Source organism: Puma concolor, chromosome D4 (genome assembly GCF_028749965.1).
Source record: "Puma concolor isolate L17-30 chromosome D4, mPumCon1.1.hap2, whole genome shotgun sequence".
Classification (NCBI taxonomy): Eukaryota; Metazoa; Chordata; class Mammalia; order Carnivora; family Felidae; genus Puma; species Puma concolor.
The window spans coordinates 80,573,794-80,588,992 of NC_141679.1; the positions used below are offsets into that span (position 1 = coordinate 80,573,794).

The 15,199-nt window shown below is 38.0% G+C and overlaps 1 protein-coding gene and 1 long non-coding RNA gene across 2 annotated transcripts in view; one reads left to right on the forward strand and one right to left on the reverse strand.

The window, feature by feature from the left end:
• The window catches only part of LOC147575023 (uncharacterized), a 37,603-nt gene extending 36,660 nt beyond the window's left edge, over window positions 1-943 (forward strand). The window contains exon 4 of the long non-coding RNA XR_015242983.1: window positions 595-943. This is a non-coding gene — a long non-coding RNA (uncharacterized LOC147575023). The remainder of the gene's footprint in view (window positions 1-594) is intronic.
• MEGF9 (multiple EGF like domains 9) overlaps window positions 1-15,199 on the reverse strand; it is an 89,441-nt gene that overhangs the window by 19,228 nt on the left and 55,014 nt on the right. The gene's annotated exons all lie outside the window — the stretch shown is intronic.

Sequence of the window (15,199 nt, forward strand, 5' to 3'; positions counted from 1 at the left end):
ATGTAAATAATATATATTTTACATATTTCAAAGTCTTGTATCCTGAAAAGTTACCCACTGAACTCTGTATTCCTCTCCCAAAGCTGTCTAGTATATAGGTTATGCAATTGCTTGACTAACAAGTAATTTTACAAAAAACATAAAATGGAGGCATCTGAAAGCAGGAGTCATGCTGCTGCTGAAGATGATGATAAAAATAATGAGCCATCATTTGTTGATGGCCTATGTCAATAAACATATATATGTTCTCTAATCCTGAAAATAACCCTACTAGGTGGAAGTCATAATCCTCGTCTTACTACTGAGGGAAATCGGGGTGGGGGAGGGGCTGAAGTACTGTCCACACCTAGTAAGTCAGGCTGATTTATACAAAGCTAGACTTTTCTTACTATACCATGCTACCTGCCACTCCCTAAGCCTGAACCTAAATTTGTACAAGAAATTTGCCTGCCAGATAACTTGATACCTACTTGGGTATCAAGCTTCGTTCTGTAGATTCCAGTCACCACAATTTACCATTTATTTAGGTTCTCACCCCAGTGAGCTGTTTCTGCCTTGCCCAGAATAAACTGTGGTCTTTTTCCTTACTTCCAGTAAATTTCAGGTCTTCCTCAACAGAAGCTAAGAGTTCCCACTGCTTGAAGAGAAACGGCAGCCTAGCAAAGTCCAAGGTTCCCAGAGATGCAAGCCCAAATATGTTGATGCTTAAATAAAATTTATACTGTTCATAGTGCAGAAGACCAGGCTTGATTTTAGACAAGCAACAGAAATGTACATTACCAAGCAACGTTTCTTAAGTAACTTCACAAAAAAAGAAAACAAGAGGAAAAATCCCACCGCATACACTTACACAGTCTTACACAAGAATATCCCAAGGTACTTAAAGATCTATCAAAGTAAATCTGTATTCATCAAATATGAAGTGCAGGAATATCTTACTACTCAACAAGAAGGAACTAGTTGATTTAAGTCTCGCTCGACTGTCAGAAAATTATAAAGGAAATAATGCGCTTTCCAAAGAATTGCTAACAATTTATTAGCCAATTTCCAAGGCTCTTAGAAAGTTAATCAAAATATGTTTGTTCCTCATGTCTCTACATGATTAGATTATTTGGCATTCGGAAGAATAAACAGTTACTTTTAATGACAGTGTTTGCCGAACTCACCAACCTACAAGAAAATGATATTATCTTGGAATACCTAATCACTTCATAATATCTCATAATCATAACATAGCCAGTGCTCTCAAAGTGGTTGCTATTCCTGTAAGTGGACTTTCCCGTCATAATTCTGCTCTGCGCACTCAAAAGACCGATTTAAGCAGTCATCTTTCTCCCTGGAGACGGTGCTCCTTAGTTGCTGATGTTAAAACAAACAAACAAAAATCCATGAGTGGCTTTATGGATCCTGATAAAGTGGTTGGCTAGTCTAGATACCATGCTTCACTTTTCCTGGGTAGATTTTAAAACAATGGGAAAGGAGCTGCTTTCTCTCTCTTTTTAAATATAGAAGGGAGTGGGAAAGTTTGGTTGTGAGACTGCACTAGGTGGTGCTTTCCATGTTACTCATGGCCCATTGCCAATTTCTGCATGTATAAGAATTAAATCACTCAGCAAATATAAAGCTTTCCCTGTGTGTGACTTCTTTTACAGAATAAAGCCTTTACAACACCCCCTTTCATGGTCTCCCTCTGTTAGAGGCTGTTGAATGCTTTTTGAAGCAAAGGTCAATGATATAAATGCAATGAAATCAAAGACAGGGGGAAAAAAAGTCCTGTTAACAGACCACTTATGTGTATCCATAGATTTGAAATGAAAGGACCAAAGACTCATAGCTTCATATCTGGCAAATAAGGACACAGAACTAGATTTCGAACAGAAGTCAGAAATCTATACTACTGAGATCAACTAACAAAGAATTTAAGATAGAATTTGCTCATCTGGTGTCGCTTTTACAGACATGAGTTAGTTACTAGTCAAGTACTAATAGAGTATGGAGAATTACATCAGAAAGACGAATATAGAATTATTTATAAAGAAAGCACAAGCATTGTGGAACTATGCTGTACAACGTATAACTAAGTATATTCTATACATTTCTTAAATTATCCCAAACAGAATTCTCAGATTTTCTTATGGTTGTTAAGTACTTAGTTATAAAATTTATCACATTCGTAAGTGTGAACAACTATTACAAGGCTTGAACACTGAAAAATGATCTCTTAAGGGGTGCTTGGCTGGCTCAGCCAGAAGAGCACGCCATTCCTGATCTTGGGGTCATGACTTCTAGCTCCACGTTGCGTGTAGATTACTTAATTAAGCCAAACTTTAAAAAATTATCTAGATGAGTAGATGGAAAGTCTCCAGGATTTCCATTATTTTATAACACCATTGACTAGCACGGGAAGGGTGGAACATAAGAGGGGAAGTATCTGGGCCTATGGAAAGTTCATCTCCTGAGGAGACCGAGAGCTTGGTTCATGTTCTAGCTGTGCTGGTCACTAGCTGGGACCAAGTGCATCTTCTTCCTTAGACGCAGGATTCTCATTTGCAAAATAAAGACGAGTATACCAAACTTTGTAGGGTGACCCTGGGAATGAAAGACAGCATGCCCAGGGCACTCAGCACAGTATCTGGCATATAATCAGTACTCCAGCATGAAAGCACTAGGAAGGTGATGACAGGAATCGTGGGTCTTGATTTTTTCCTGAGAATTCTAAGGAAAATGGGCTGGAGTCTCTAGACAAGGCTGTTATTTACTTTTAAAATTCCATTAACAAACCTGGAAAAACTGCAAGAATATAGGGTAATCGTTAGTATGGAGCAAAAAGGTGGCTATAGGAAAAGAGAGCACATTGTGGAAACCTGGGAGAAATGGTTTGGGGAAAGAAAATTTTTTTAATTGAGAAGGGAAAGGATCTGCAAAATCCTACATAAGGTGGGGCCAAAACCAGTGAGACCCGAGGAGTTTTTGAACACACTAGCTAATTGGTTTAATGTTTTTCTAAATTGTTAAAGGTCTTGGCGCCTTTTGTGCTGTTTATCTATGTTCTTCCTGAGAGTTACAAAATATCAATTATATGTGCGTGGCGTATCTTTAGATAACATGTGATTAATTTGGACTCAAGCAGTCACAAAATAACTAAAAAGATACAGTTCTAATTGGGGGAAATTAATTTATTTGTGGTTTTCCACAAGCCTCGCTTTTCCTCCTTCCTTCCCCCTCAGCTCTCATGTTGGCACTCTGACATGGAACGAACGAGAAACAGAAAAAAATAGATGATCAGAGGTATCAATTTTCCTCTATCTTTTCTTTAATAGCTCAAAACAATTTAGAACACGTAGAAGGAGACTGAAACTACTACTTAAAACATAGTATGAAAGGAACAGAAAATTGCTGATTATGAAGTCTCTCAATGTATTAAAGATATTAAAAGGAAGCTGGAGAAAGTTTTACTAACTAGAAAGTCTTTACATGGGAAAACACAGAAAATGAAAAGTTGTTAGCAATTCTGAACTTCATGTTTGTGTCATGGTTTTGTAAAGGTAATAAAAAATTAGTTTCTCCTTTTGGTTATGAAAGAAACCCAGTAATTGGGCATTTTGGCAAAAAACCATATGCATTTTGTGTTCCTCTGTCTTTCTACAATCATGGAAAAGACCATTATGCAATGAGCAAAGCTCCTTTGCTGGACAAAAAAAAAAAAAAAAAAAAAGATAGCTTTATTGTTGAAAACATTGGGCCATTATACTAGACATTCCTTGTATTTTTGAGGGCAAATAGTCTAAAATATTCTTAGAGGAAATCCATATTCAGACAGAAATTCTTAACACTCAAAAAGGGTATTGCTTAAGTGCAAAAATATTTTCTCATAGCTGATCTTACCAAAATCAAATTTAAAAGCTTATTTGAAAAGTCAGAAATAAACCTTAATGGCAAAAAAATAGAAAGTGTAATATTTCCAGAGCCATAACTTGGAAGCCTTAACTTAATTCAACTAGTAAAGTTCTTTCTCATTGCCTTCACTTTTTTTAATGGAATAAATACAGCCATAAGAATACTCAAGCCCACACAATTACTCCATTATTTGAAAGAGATTTCTGCATTTTAAAAGTCATCTTGAAAAGAGAAAAAGCATAAGGTTTCAGTATCATCTCCTAGTAAAGAAGATGGTTCTCAAATATGTCAACATTGTATTCTTTTGTAACCATTGTAAAAGATTTGCTCAATGAAAGGGTAATTTTTTTTGAAAAAAAATTTTTTTTAATTTCAATTCATCAGTTAACATACAGTGTAATATTAGTTTCAAGTATACAATATAGTGATTCAACACTTCCATACATCACCCTGTGCTCGTCACAACAAGGGCGCTCCTTAAACCCCATCACCTATATAACTCATCTTCCCCACCCACCTCCCCTCTGGTAACCATCTCTATAGTTAAGACTGTTTCTTGGTTTACTGCCTGCCTCTCTCTCTCCCCCTCCCTCTCTCCCCCACCCCCTTTGTTGATTTGTTTTGTTTCTTAAATTCCTCATATGAGCAAAATCGTATGGTATTTGTCTTTCTCTGACTGACTTGTTTCACTTAGCATTATACTCTCTAGCTCACTTAGCATGATACTCTCTAGCTCCATCCATGTCATTGCAAATGGCAAGATTTCATTCTTTTTTATGGCTGAGTAATATTCCATGGTGTGCCTACACCACATCTTCCTTATCCATTAATCAATCAGTGGACACGAGGGCTCTTTCCATGATTTGGCTATTGTAGATAAAACTGCTATAAATATCAGGGGGCATGTATCTCTTTGAGTTGGTATTTTTGTATTGTTTGGGTAAATACCTAAGCAATTATTGGATCATTGGGTAGTTCTATTTTTAACTTTTGTAGGGAACTCCATATTTTTTTCTAGAGTGGCTGCACCAGTTTGCATTCCCACCAACAGTATAAGAAAGAGGTTCTCCTTTCTCCTTATCCTTGCCAACACCTACTGTTTCTTGTGTTGTTGATTTCAGCCATTCTGACAGGTGTGAGGTGATAGCTTATTGTAGTTTTGATTTGTGTTTCCCTGATGATGACTGATGTTTGAGCATCTTTTCATGTGTCTGCTGGCCATCTGTATGTCTTCTTTGAAAAAAATGTCTAGCCATGTCTTCTGCCCATTTTTAATTGGATTATTTGTTTTTTGGGTGTTGTGTTTTATAAGTACTTTATATACTTTATACACTAACCTGAAAGGGTAATTATTAATACTTGACTTGTGTACATGCTGTGTTCCAAAAATTAACTTGTAGTGCCTAGAATTTAGAACTCACGGAAATGACAGCATAAGTGGTGGCTTAGTTTCCAGACAAGCAAACAAAAACCTCTTTAACTCAAACATACTGAGATTGACAGTGCTAAGGACCAAGTCCTTTAAACCCACGTCCTAAACTTTTGAGTTCTAAACCTGTTGGGGATGAGGTAGTCAGAGGCAATATTAACACTTACAATATTAACATTTACACTATGGGATCATAAATGAAGTGCATAGCACAATACTTACATATGGATTAGTTATTTTAGTTCTTGCAATAATTCTATGGCATTCATAAGTCTCAATTTTGCCACTTTCTAGCTACTTGATTATTGAGCAAGTTTTTACATCTGAAAAATAAGAATAATAATCCCTGTTTCAAAAGATTGTGGAAATTAGTTAAAATTACATATTGAAGTGCCTTCCAAATATGAGTCGCTCTATACATGGCCAAATATTAATACTCAACATCCCCAATCAATAGAGTTTCAATGACATGAACTGACTCAATTTTCAAGGTCACACATCCAGAGGGCAATCAGAATTAGAACCCAGGTCTTCTGCCTTCTAATACCTGGCTTTTTTCTCTCTCCTTTATTTTATAGATTACCTCTGTGTATTTAATGAAAGCAAGACAGAAGGATTTAACGTGCTCATATTAATAGACTTGCAACGCTCCTGGAAAAGGTTTCTTATGTTAATCTTCTCCTGGCTCAACTGTCAGTTGTTTAAATAACTCCTCTGATGAATGGGATTTTAAAGTGATTGCCAAGGAAATGAGACATTGCTTCTGATCTGTGTCAATCCAATTCTCTGACGTGGGAGCACTATTTCCCTACCTGCAGCTGGCACTGTTTTGCAAATGCCCCAATGCTGGCCAGTTTCCGTGCAAAGCTCCTCACCCCTAACAGCTTTATTGATAGAACTTTGCAATGCTTTTTTTTTTTTTAATTTTAATTTTTAAAATTTACATCCAAATTAGCATATAGTGAAACAATGATTTCAGGAGTAGATTCCCTAATGCCCCTTCCCCATTTAGCCCATCCCCGCCTCCCACAACCCCTCCAGCAACCCTCAGTTTTTCTCCATATTTATGAGTCGCTTAATGTTTTGTCCCCCTCCCTGTTTTTATACTATTTTTGTTTCTCTTTCCTTATGTTCATCTGTTTTGTCTCTTAAAGTCCTCATATGAGTGAAGTCAAATGATTTTTGTCTTTCTCTGACTGACGAATTTCACTTAACATAATACCCTCTAGTTCCATCCATGTAGTTGCAAATGGCAAGATTTCATTCTTTTTGATTGCCGAGTAATACTCCATTGTATATATATACCACATCTTCTTTATCCATTCATCCGTCGATGGACATTTGGGCGCTTTCCATACTTTGGCTATTGTTGATGGTGCTGTTATAAACATGGGTGTGTGTGTGCCTCTTCGAAACAGCACACCTGTATCCCGTGGAGAAATGCCTAGTAGTGCAATTGGGGTAGTTCTATTTTTAGTTTTTTGAGGAACCTCCATACTGTTTTCCAGAGTGGCTGCACCAGCTTGCATTGCAACCAACAATGCAAAAGAGATCCTCTTTCTCCGCATCCTTGCCAACATCCATTGTTTGCAATGCTTTTTTAATCTTTATTTTTTAATTGTGAAATATATCATTCATTCAGAGGCAGATAAGTTTAAAGACAATAGAATGTAAGAAAGAACACCAAACTGAACAACTTCATATCCACTAGACGAGACATTTGAAGCTCCCCCTTCAACTTCATTCCCTTCTCTTGCCCCAGAAGCAGCTAAGTGTTTTAGTCAGTTCAGCTCTGTTAGAGGCTTATCATTTCTATATGTATTACTAAATAATGTATCAGATAGTTTTGCCTGCTCTTAAACCTTATATTAATAAACATCATGTATTCTTTGATTTACTTTGACCCATACAGTATTATGGTTTATCGATTTATCGATATACATTTGTACAGCTGTAGTCACTCTTTTTTCACTGCTGTATTGTATTTTATCATATGAATATAACCCTATTGTATTCATTCTTGTAGACACTTGGGTTGTTTTCATTAGGTAGTATAGATAACACCTGTATATCTTCTGGTACATATGAGCATGCTTTACTCTAGAGTATATACCAAGGAATAAAATTGCTAGGTAGTAGCTTGTACAGCACCAACATACAAGGCAATGCCTGTTTTCCAAAGTGGCGGTCACAATTTGCACCCCTATTAGCAATGGAATCATGGTCCCATTGCTCTGTATCCTCACCAACACTTGATATCACCAGCGTTAAAAATTTTGCCAATCTGGCAGCTCGAAATGGTATCATACTGTGGTTTTTAAATACATTCTCCAGATTAATGAGATGGAACATGTTTTCAAGTTTATTGGCCATTTCAGTTTCCTCTTCTGTGAAAAGTCTGACCAAGTATTCTTTTTTTTTTTTTTATAAAAGGATAATTGACATATAACATATTAGTTTCGGGTATACAACATAATGATTTGATATTTGTATACATTGAGAAACAATCACCATAATGAGTCCAGCTACCGTCTGTCACCACACAGAGCTACAAATTTTTTCCCACCTATTTCTGACGTTAATGTGTAGATGTTCTTTATATATTCTTGAAAAATCTATCCCTTGTCAGTTTAATGTGCTACAATTATCTTCTCTCAGTTTGAGGCTTGTCTAGAAGTTGTATATTTTAACAAAGTAGCTAACGTATAAACACTGGAGTTAGAATACCTGGATTCAAATCCTGGCTTTATCACTTACTAGCCATATGACCGCAAATAAATTACTTAAACTCTTTGTGCTTCAGTTTCCTCACTTGTAAAATGGAGAAAATAATAGTCTCTCTCTCACAGGTTTGTGAAGATTAATTTAGTTAGGGTGTGTTAAGCAGGCAGAACAGTGTCTGACACATAGTAAAGACTATGCAAGTACTGCCACTACACTCACAGGGTCGTTGAAGTGTGTCACTAAACTTCAGTACCTACTCAGCCATATGTGAAATATCTTTATACACGTGGGGTGTTTCTGGGCTTTCATTTCTGTTCTATTTATCTGTTTGTCTCTGAACCAACTTTTCCCCTCAAGTTTTTCATATAAATGTTTTTAAAAACAGAGACATGTTGGAAGGACTGTATTCTCAGCATCCGCGTATAGATTTTGCTTTTATCTAGCGCTCCCCTAATCCCTTCTCCCATCTTCCAACACTCAGCTATGCTCACCTTGCTGTTGTTCAGACGCGCTGTGGATGTTTCTGTATCAGACACCCTGCACCCACGGTCCTTTCTGTTAGCAACAGCCTTCACCCAGGGGACCCATGAGGCATGCTCCCTTACTTCTTTTCATTATTGATTCAAATGTTATATTCTCAACAAGGCCTTGGCCAGCCACAACATCTAAAATTACAATATCTCTTACTATTTAATATAATACATATTTCATTTCCATTGTTTATTAAATCTCTCCCCATCTAGAATGTCAGCTCTATGAAATCAGGGGGTTTTATCTGGTTTTCTTTTTTCTCCACCGTTATATAGCCAGGGCCTAGCACAGTGCCTGGCACATGATAGACACTCAAAATTTTTCCATTTAATGATCAGGTAATCTGGTTCCAAAATCTATGTATGCTTCCCTCATTAATTCATGATGCCTTCTGAGTACAATATTTGTCTTCAATTTAGTCCATTTAATATTTTCCAAGTACCTAATCTTGATACTTTATGTTCCATTGATTTATTGATTAATTGATTGATTGAGAGTGCGAGTGGGGGAGAGGGGCAGAAGGAGAGAGAGAGAATCCCAAGCAGGCTCCATGCTAGCACAGAGCCTGGTGTGGAGCTTGACTGCACAACCCTGAGATCATGACCTGAGCCAAAAATCAAGAGTCAGACTCAACTGACTGAGCCACTCAGGTGCCCCACTTTATGTTACATTTAAGTAAACCTCTCAGAATCCTTGAAATAGGATATTTATTTCAGGTGAGCAAAATGAGACATTTAATGACTGGTACGTGATGGGCCAGTCAACATTGTAAGACGTTGATCTTGATCCCTTGGATTTGTCCTTTGAAGGGCAAAAAAGAGCAGAAAGGAAAGAAATAATTTACTAGCCCTCAAAGAAAAGTCTATTTTGCTTAAGCCCAAGCCTCTTTAGCTTGTATGGTCCTCATATAAACAAAGAACAGAGACTGGAATGCCTCAAACAGCCTCCTCGTTATTAGTTCTGGTTTTCTTCTGGGTAGAAGTTGACCTCAGGTTTTTGTGGGCAACATATTGTCCACTAGATCAGTGGTTCTGATTGCTAGGCCCTATCTCAGAATTTCTGATTCAATAGGTCTCGGGTTGGACCCAAGAATTTTCACTTCTAACCAATTCCCAGGTTATGCTGATATTGGCCTGAGGACCATACCTGAAGAAGCACTGTAGTAGATTAACTGGAAAAATATCATTATACTTGTTTCACTCTACTTTTTATATTCCTAGTATAGGAATATACTGGTAAAGCTGCTTGATTTCCATCTCTGAGCTTACTGCTTAACTCTTAATTCGGTGTTAGTTCTGACGTAAGAAGAGGGTACTTAAGGCAATCAACCTCAGTGAATTGTCATTAAGTCCCATTCGCTACTGGTTCCTTTGACCTTAGTTCTCTATAGTTTAGATGGCTGAATTATAACTACTGTCCTGAATTTCTCAATGCTTGGCTCCTGGTCCCAGTGGTCCTATCTTCCCACTTCCCACCCCGATGACTAGGTTCACAACACTTACTTCCAGATCTCCCATATGTCAAATGCCTGTCATTTGAGCCATTTAAGCCCCAGCAAGTCAAGTGGACTCAACTTTGATATTTATAATATCCTAATTCCTGACTTTCAAATGATTCTCTATGGATGCTCTCAATACTCATGTTGCCTTCTTCTATACAATATTTAATTTCATTGTAGCCCAGCTCTGATTTACAGATTTATGTCTCTATTGGCCACTCCTTAGGTTGATGAATCATGTTCACCCCTACCTACACCTACACTTACACTGAGACTCACAATGCCATATCTAATCTTGCCCATTCCATTTTAGGGTACAGTGGGGAGAGTCTTGGAGTCAGATAGACATGGGCTCAAATCTAAGCTCTACCATTTATTAATTATGCCATATTGCTTAGTAACTCAGTTTCTAAGAGCAAGACACCTAAGTTGTTCTAAGAAGTCAGAGAGGTTATATGTGTAAAGCATCAAAAACAGAGGTTTAACAGATTTATCAAATGTTAGTTTCCTTCTGTTCCTCCTGCTGCCTCTCCTGGATTATGCAGCTTCCTTGGGTGAACAGTTTAGTTGAAAAAACTAATATATTTTTCTGTAAAAACTTTTCTTTCAAATATCTATAATATCTTTTACTGGGCATTTTATTCAATCATAGAACTCTTTTAAAAAACCAATTCAGGATCAGCAAATTTAATTTTTTTTAATTTTTTTGTGTGTTTATTCATTTTTGAAAGACAGAGAGAGACAGAGCACAAGCAGGGGTGGGGCAGAGAGAGAGGGGGACACAGAATCCGAAGCAGGCTCCAGGCTCCAAGCTGTCAGCGCAGAGCCCAACGCGGGGCTCGAACTCACGAATGGTGAGATCATGACCTGAGCCAAAGTCGGATGCTCAACCGACTCAGCCACCCAGGCGCCCCAGGATCAGCAAATTTAAAACTTAATTAAGGAAATGGTCATAGTGTATGTGTTAGGAATTGGCAGACGAGGAGGAAGTGATTCTGTTATTGACAATATAAGCCATATTTTCATTACTGCTTCTGGCAGTGTGAGAAGAATGTCTATGTCCTTCCTGATAGTATTTAGGATAAAGCTTCTTAAACTTGATGGCATCTCAGATCTCTTTGAGAATCTATTAAATCTTATAGACCTTTTTCACAGAAAAACGTACATATCCACCATTACGTTTCATGTGCTTTTCTCCTTGTAGGTTAAGAACTTGTGACCTTGAGCATAGGGGCATATACTAGCCCAGAACTGCATGCCATGGGAGTTTAAGGTAACAGAAAGAACATGGGATAGGTGTCAGAAGATCTGGAGTTAACTGCTCTTGCTCTGGAATTTAACAGACATCCAAGCTTGGGCTTATCATGTAACCTTTCAATTATTACTTCTCATCTGTAATTTGGTAGGAAATCATCCTTAACTACTTCAACCTCACCTTACCTACAGGGTTGTTGTTAGAATCAAATGATTAAATGTACAGGCTAAGAAAATACTATTAATTGTAACTGACTTTACAGACGTTAGTTATTAACATTACCTGGAAACCTATTGAATTTATAACCACAGGAGCAAGCCCGAAATACCCAAATTGTTGAAACACACTGAATATATCATACCAGAGAATTCATCTAATGTATAAAAACGATAATAATGGATTCATAATTTTCTAAACTAGTCCTATACACTTCAAATATTAAAATAATCACAGCTAAAGTACTTGTGTCCCTTTTCATAGGAACTTTGGAGAAACTTCAAGTCAAGATCTCTCTCTGGGATTGACAAATTTAGATATTTTGAGTGGAGACCAAATCCAAGGAGAAAAAAGATGAACAGTCCCGTATTTCTCTCTACCCTCTAGGAAACATATTTCTTGCTATAAAAAAAAAAAAAACCCATCTGAGATGGAACAAGTCATGCTGATTTAATTTTCTTTCAGGGGACACAGGGGAAGACAAAGCCTTCTGTGTGGGAACAAGAGTCCTATTGTAGCCCAAGTCTACTAATACAAGGTTTAGACGCTCTTTTAAAACTTTAGAGAAAAAAGAGATATTAAAACCAGTAAAGTAGGCTATGAATTTGATTGTATATTCTAACCACAATGTCATACATCTAAAGTGGCAGCTCTTCATGCCAGCAAAGTTAATTTCCTTATCCCGATTCCTCTTCCAGACCCAAGGCTGAGAATTATCAGTAGGACCAACTACACCATCATCAGAAAACACTAATACCATCCATATTCCCTTGACTGACTGCCCTAACAATCATGTTAATTTTTTATTTCTAAATAATATTGGATTTAAAGAAAAGTGTAAAGATAGTACAGACAGTTCTTGTATATTCGTCACCCAAATTCCCTAAGGTTAACTTCTTATACAACTATGGTATATTCGTCAAAATTGACAATTAACATTGCTAGAGTACTATTAAATATAGACCTTATCATATTTCCCTAATTTTTACACTAATGTCCTTTTTCTGTTCCAGGATCCAACCCACGATAACACCTTACGTTTACTGGTCATGACTCCTTGACCTCCTCCAATCTGACAGTTTCTTGGTCTTTCCTTGTCTTTTAGAACCTTGAAGCTTTTGAAGAGTACTAGTTATTTTATAAAATGTTCCTCAATTTGGGTTTGTCTGGTGTCTTGTCATAATTAGACTGAGAGTATGGGTTTTAGTGAAGACAATCGCAGAGGTAACATGACGTTCTCATTGCCTCATATTAGGGGGTACATGATACTACCACATGACTTATTACTGATGATGTTATCTTGATCACTCAAATGATGAGTTTTCATGCTGGGGATCTGTCTGTATGGTAGCTTAACTTAGGATGGTTATTAGGTTTATTTAGAAAATAAGCAGAGGTTCAGCCACTCAATTAAGAAACACTGGGGCCTGGGGCGCCTGGGTGGCGCAGTCGGTTAAGCGTCCGACTTCAGCCAGGTCACGATCTCGCGGTCCGTGAGTTCGAGCCCCGCGTCAGGCTCTGGGCTGATGGCTCAGAGCCCGGAGCCTGTTTCCAATTCTGTGTCTCCCTCTCTCTCTGCCCCTCCCCCATTCATGCTCTGTCTCTCTCTGTCCCAAAAAATAAATAAACGTTGAAAAAAAAAATTAAAAAAAAAAAAAAAAAAAAGAAACACTGGGGCCTACTAAAGGCAGGATAGTCAGACAGGTATTGGTTTGAGCCCGTGTCTGGCAATGACTGTTTTGGAGCAAATTACTCAAGTCTCAGTTTCTCCACCTGTGAAACATAGCCTGGCACATAGCAAACATTCAATAAATGTTAATGTTGTTCCTTCTGGGGTTGATGGTGAGAGTAATAATGCTAATGTTATTCGCCAACTTGTGTGTTTTCATCTGAGAGAGAAGTCAAACTTCATGTCAGAAAACCACTATATGTTTATAAGATTTTTAACCTTTTTAAGTATAGTAAAATGTCCTGTCCAAGAGATGCTTAACTAAAGATTAAATCTGTGGTTTCTTTCTTCTTTAGCAAGAGAAGTTTACAAATGCTTTGCCATTTGGGCAGGCATCGAAAGTAGCTGCGAAGCAAATTCTCTTGACCGGGTAAAGAATCACTTGTTCCAGTTTCTCTTAGCTGTGTGGTACAGAGCGAGTAGGCACCGCTGTCCTGGGGGAAAGGTTTGGCAAGACCTGTTTTATTGGGGAGGGAGGGAGATTTGGGGTTGTTAGGTGAAAGATTCTACAAATGTCCTCAACTGGTACTCTTGGAGCTGGCTTGCGTGCTGGAATAGGGCTGCATGTATAGACTGAAGGAGCTGATTGTTGAGATCTATGACTCTGGAGCCCTGGTTTAGAGCGTCCTGAAAGAACTTGGCACTGACGCGTGGGCTCATCCTCCTCAAAGACTTGTTGCTGCCTCTGCAAGGATCTGGGCCAGTAAAAGCATCACTACAGTAGTGAGCAAGCACAATCTGTCAGGCTGTTCAGGGCCAGGCTTCAACCCAGCCTTTCTACATAGGAGTGAAAAACAGTAATGTCAGTGACCTGTTTACAATCGCATTCCCTTGATACTCAGCATCAGAGAAGGGCTGAACCCTAGAGATATTGGAAAATGAGTAATTAATTGTTGGAGAATGGGTTGCCTCAAAAGGAAATTGGGCTGCTACTGAGTCATATGAGTGTCAGAGTAATTAATTGGCAAAATAACAGAGGTATGCCTATATTTGCACCTTGTTTGTGGAAAAGTTTGTCAATTATATAACCATTCAACTTAACCGTATCTTTTATATTCGCTACCCCTACAAACCTCTCTACAACGATTAATCGTTTTTTAGAACTCTCGAAAGGTAAAGGGCCCTTGGATTTATTTTTAGCAACACAGAAAGAACATGCATGTGGGGACCCTGCTGACACTCAGCAGCAAGGCTGCATTGGGAATAAAAATCCCCTGGGACACAGTGGGAGGCCACAACCGCTGAAGCATATAGGAAAGCAGATTTGATCCCTGCGGCCATCAACAAAGGAAGAATGGGAACTCGGGGAGAGAGTATGGGCCTGAGAAGGAAACCTGAGACTGAGCAATTCCTTAAATTCAACTTAGAAATACAAACTACCTTTAGATTTGTGTGTATGTAGTAATGCAAGAATCACAAACTTGACAGAGTATTAGGCACAGAAATCTTGCTATCATGGGGCATATCACCATTTTTGCTATTGTCCACAATTTACTCTGTTTGATTTATTCTCTCTGATTTATTCTCTCTGTTCTTACTATTATTATCCTAATTTGGGCCCTCACTAGTTTTCATTCTGCCTCTAATCTCCCCTTACTTATACCCATCCATCCTACTACTGCAAGGACACAGTGCTGATCTTTCTTCTGCTTAAAGACTACTTCATGAATAAAATCCAAATCATTCGTCTGGCCCTTGAGGCCCTCCATGACCTGACCCCAGCAGGACCTGACAGATTTATCTCCTCTGCCCCCACTTCCCTTCCACCTTACATCCTATACAGGCACATCTCTGAGTCATTAATCTTGATCTTTCCTGTTCTATAATAACATCCTTTCCCACCTTGTCCACTTCTATATGCCTAATCCTTTCCTATCTTCAAAACTGAAGTCAAAAGCTATCTCTTCAATGAAATCATCT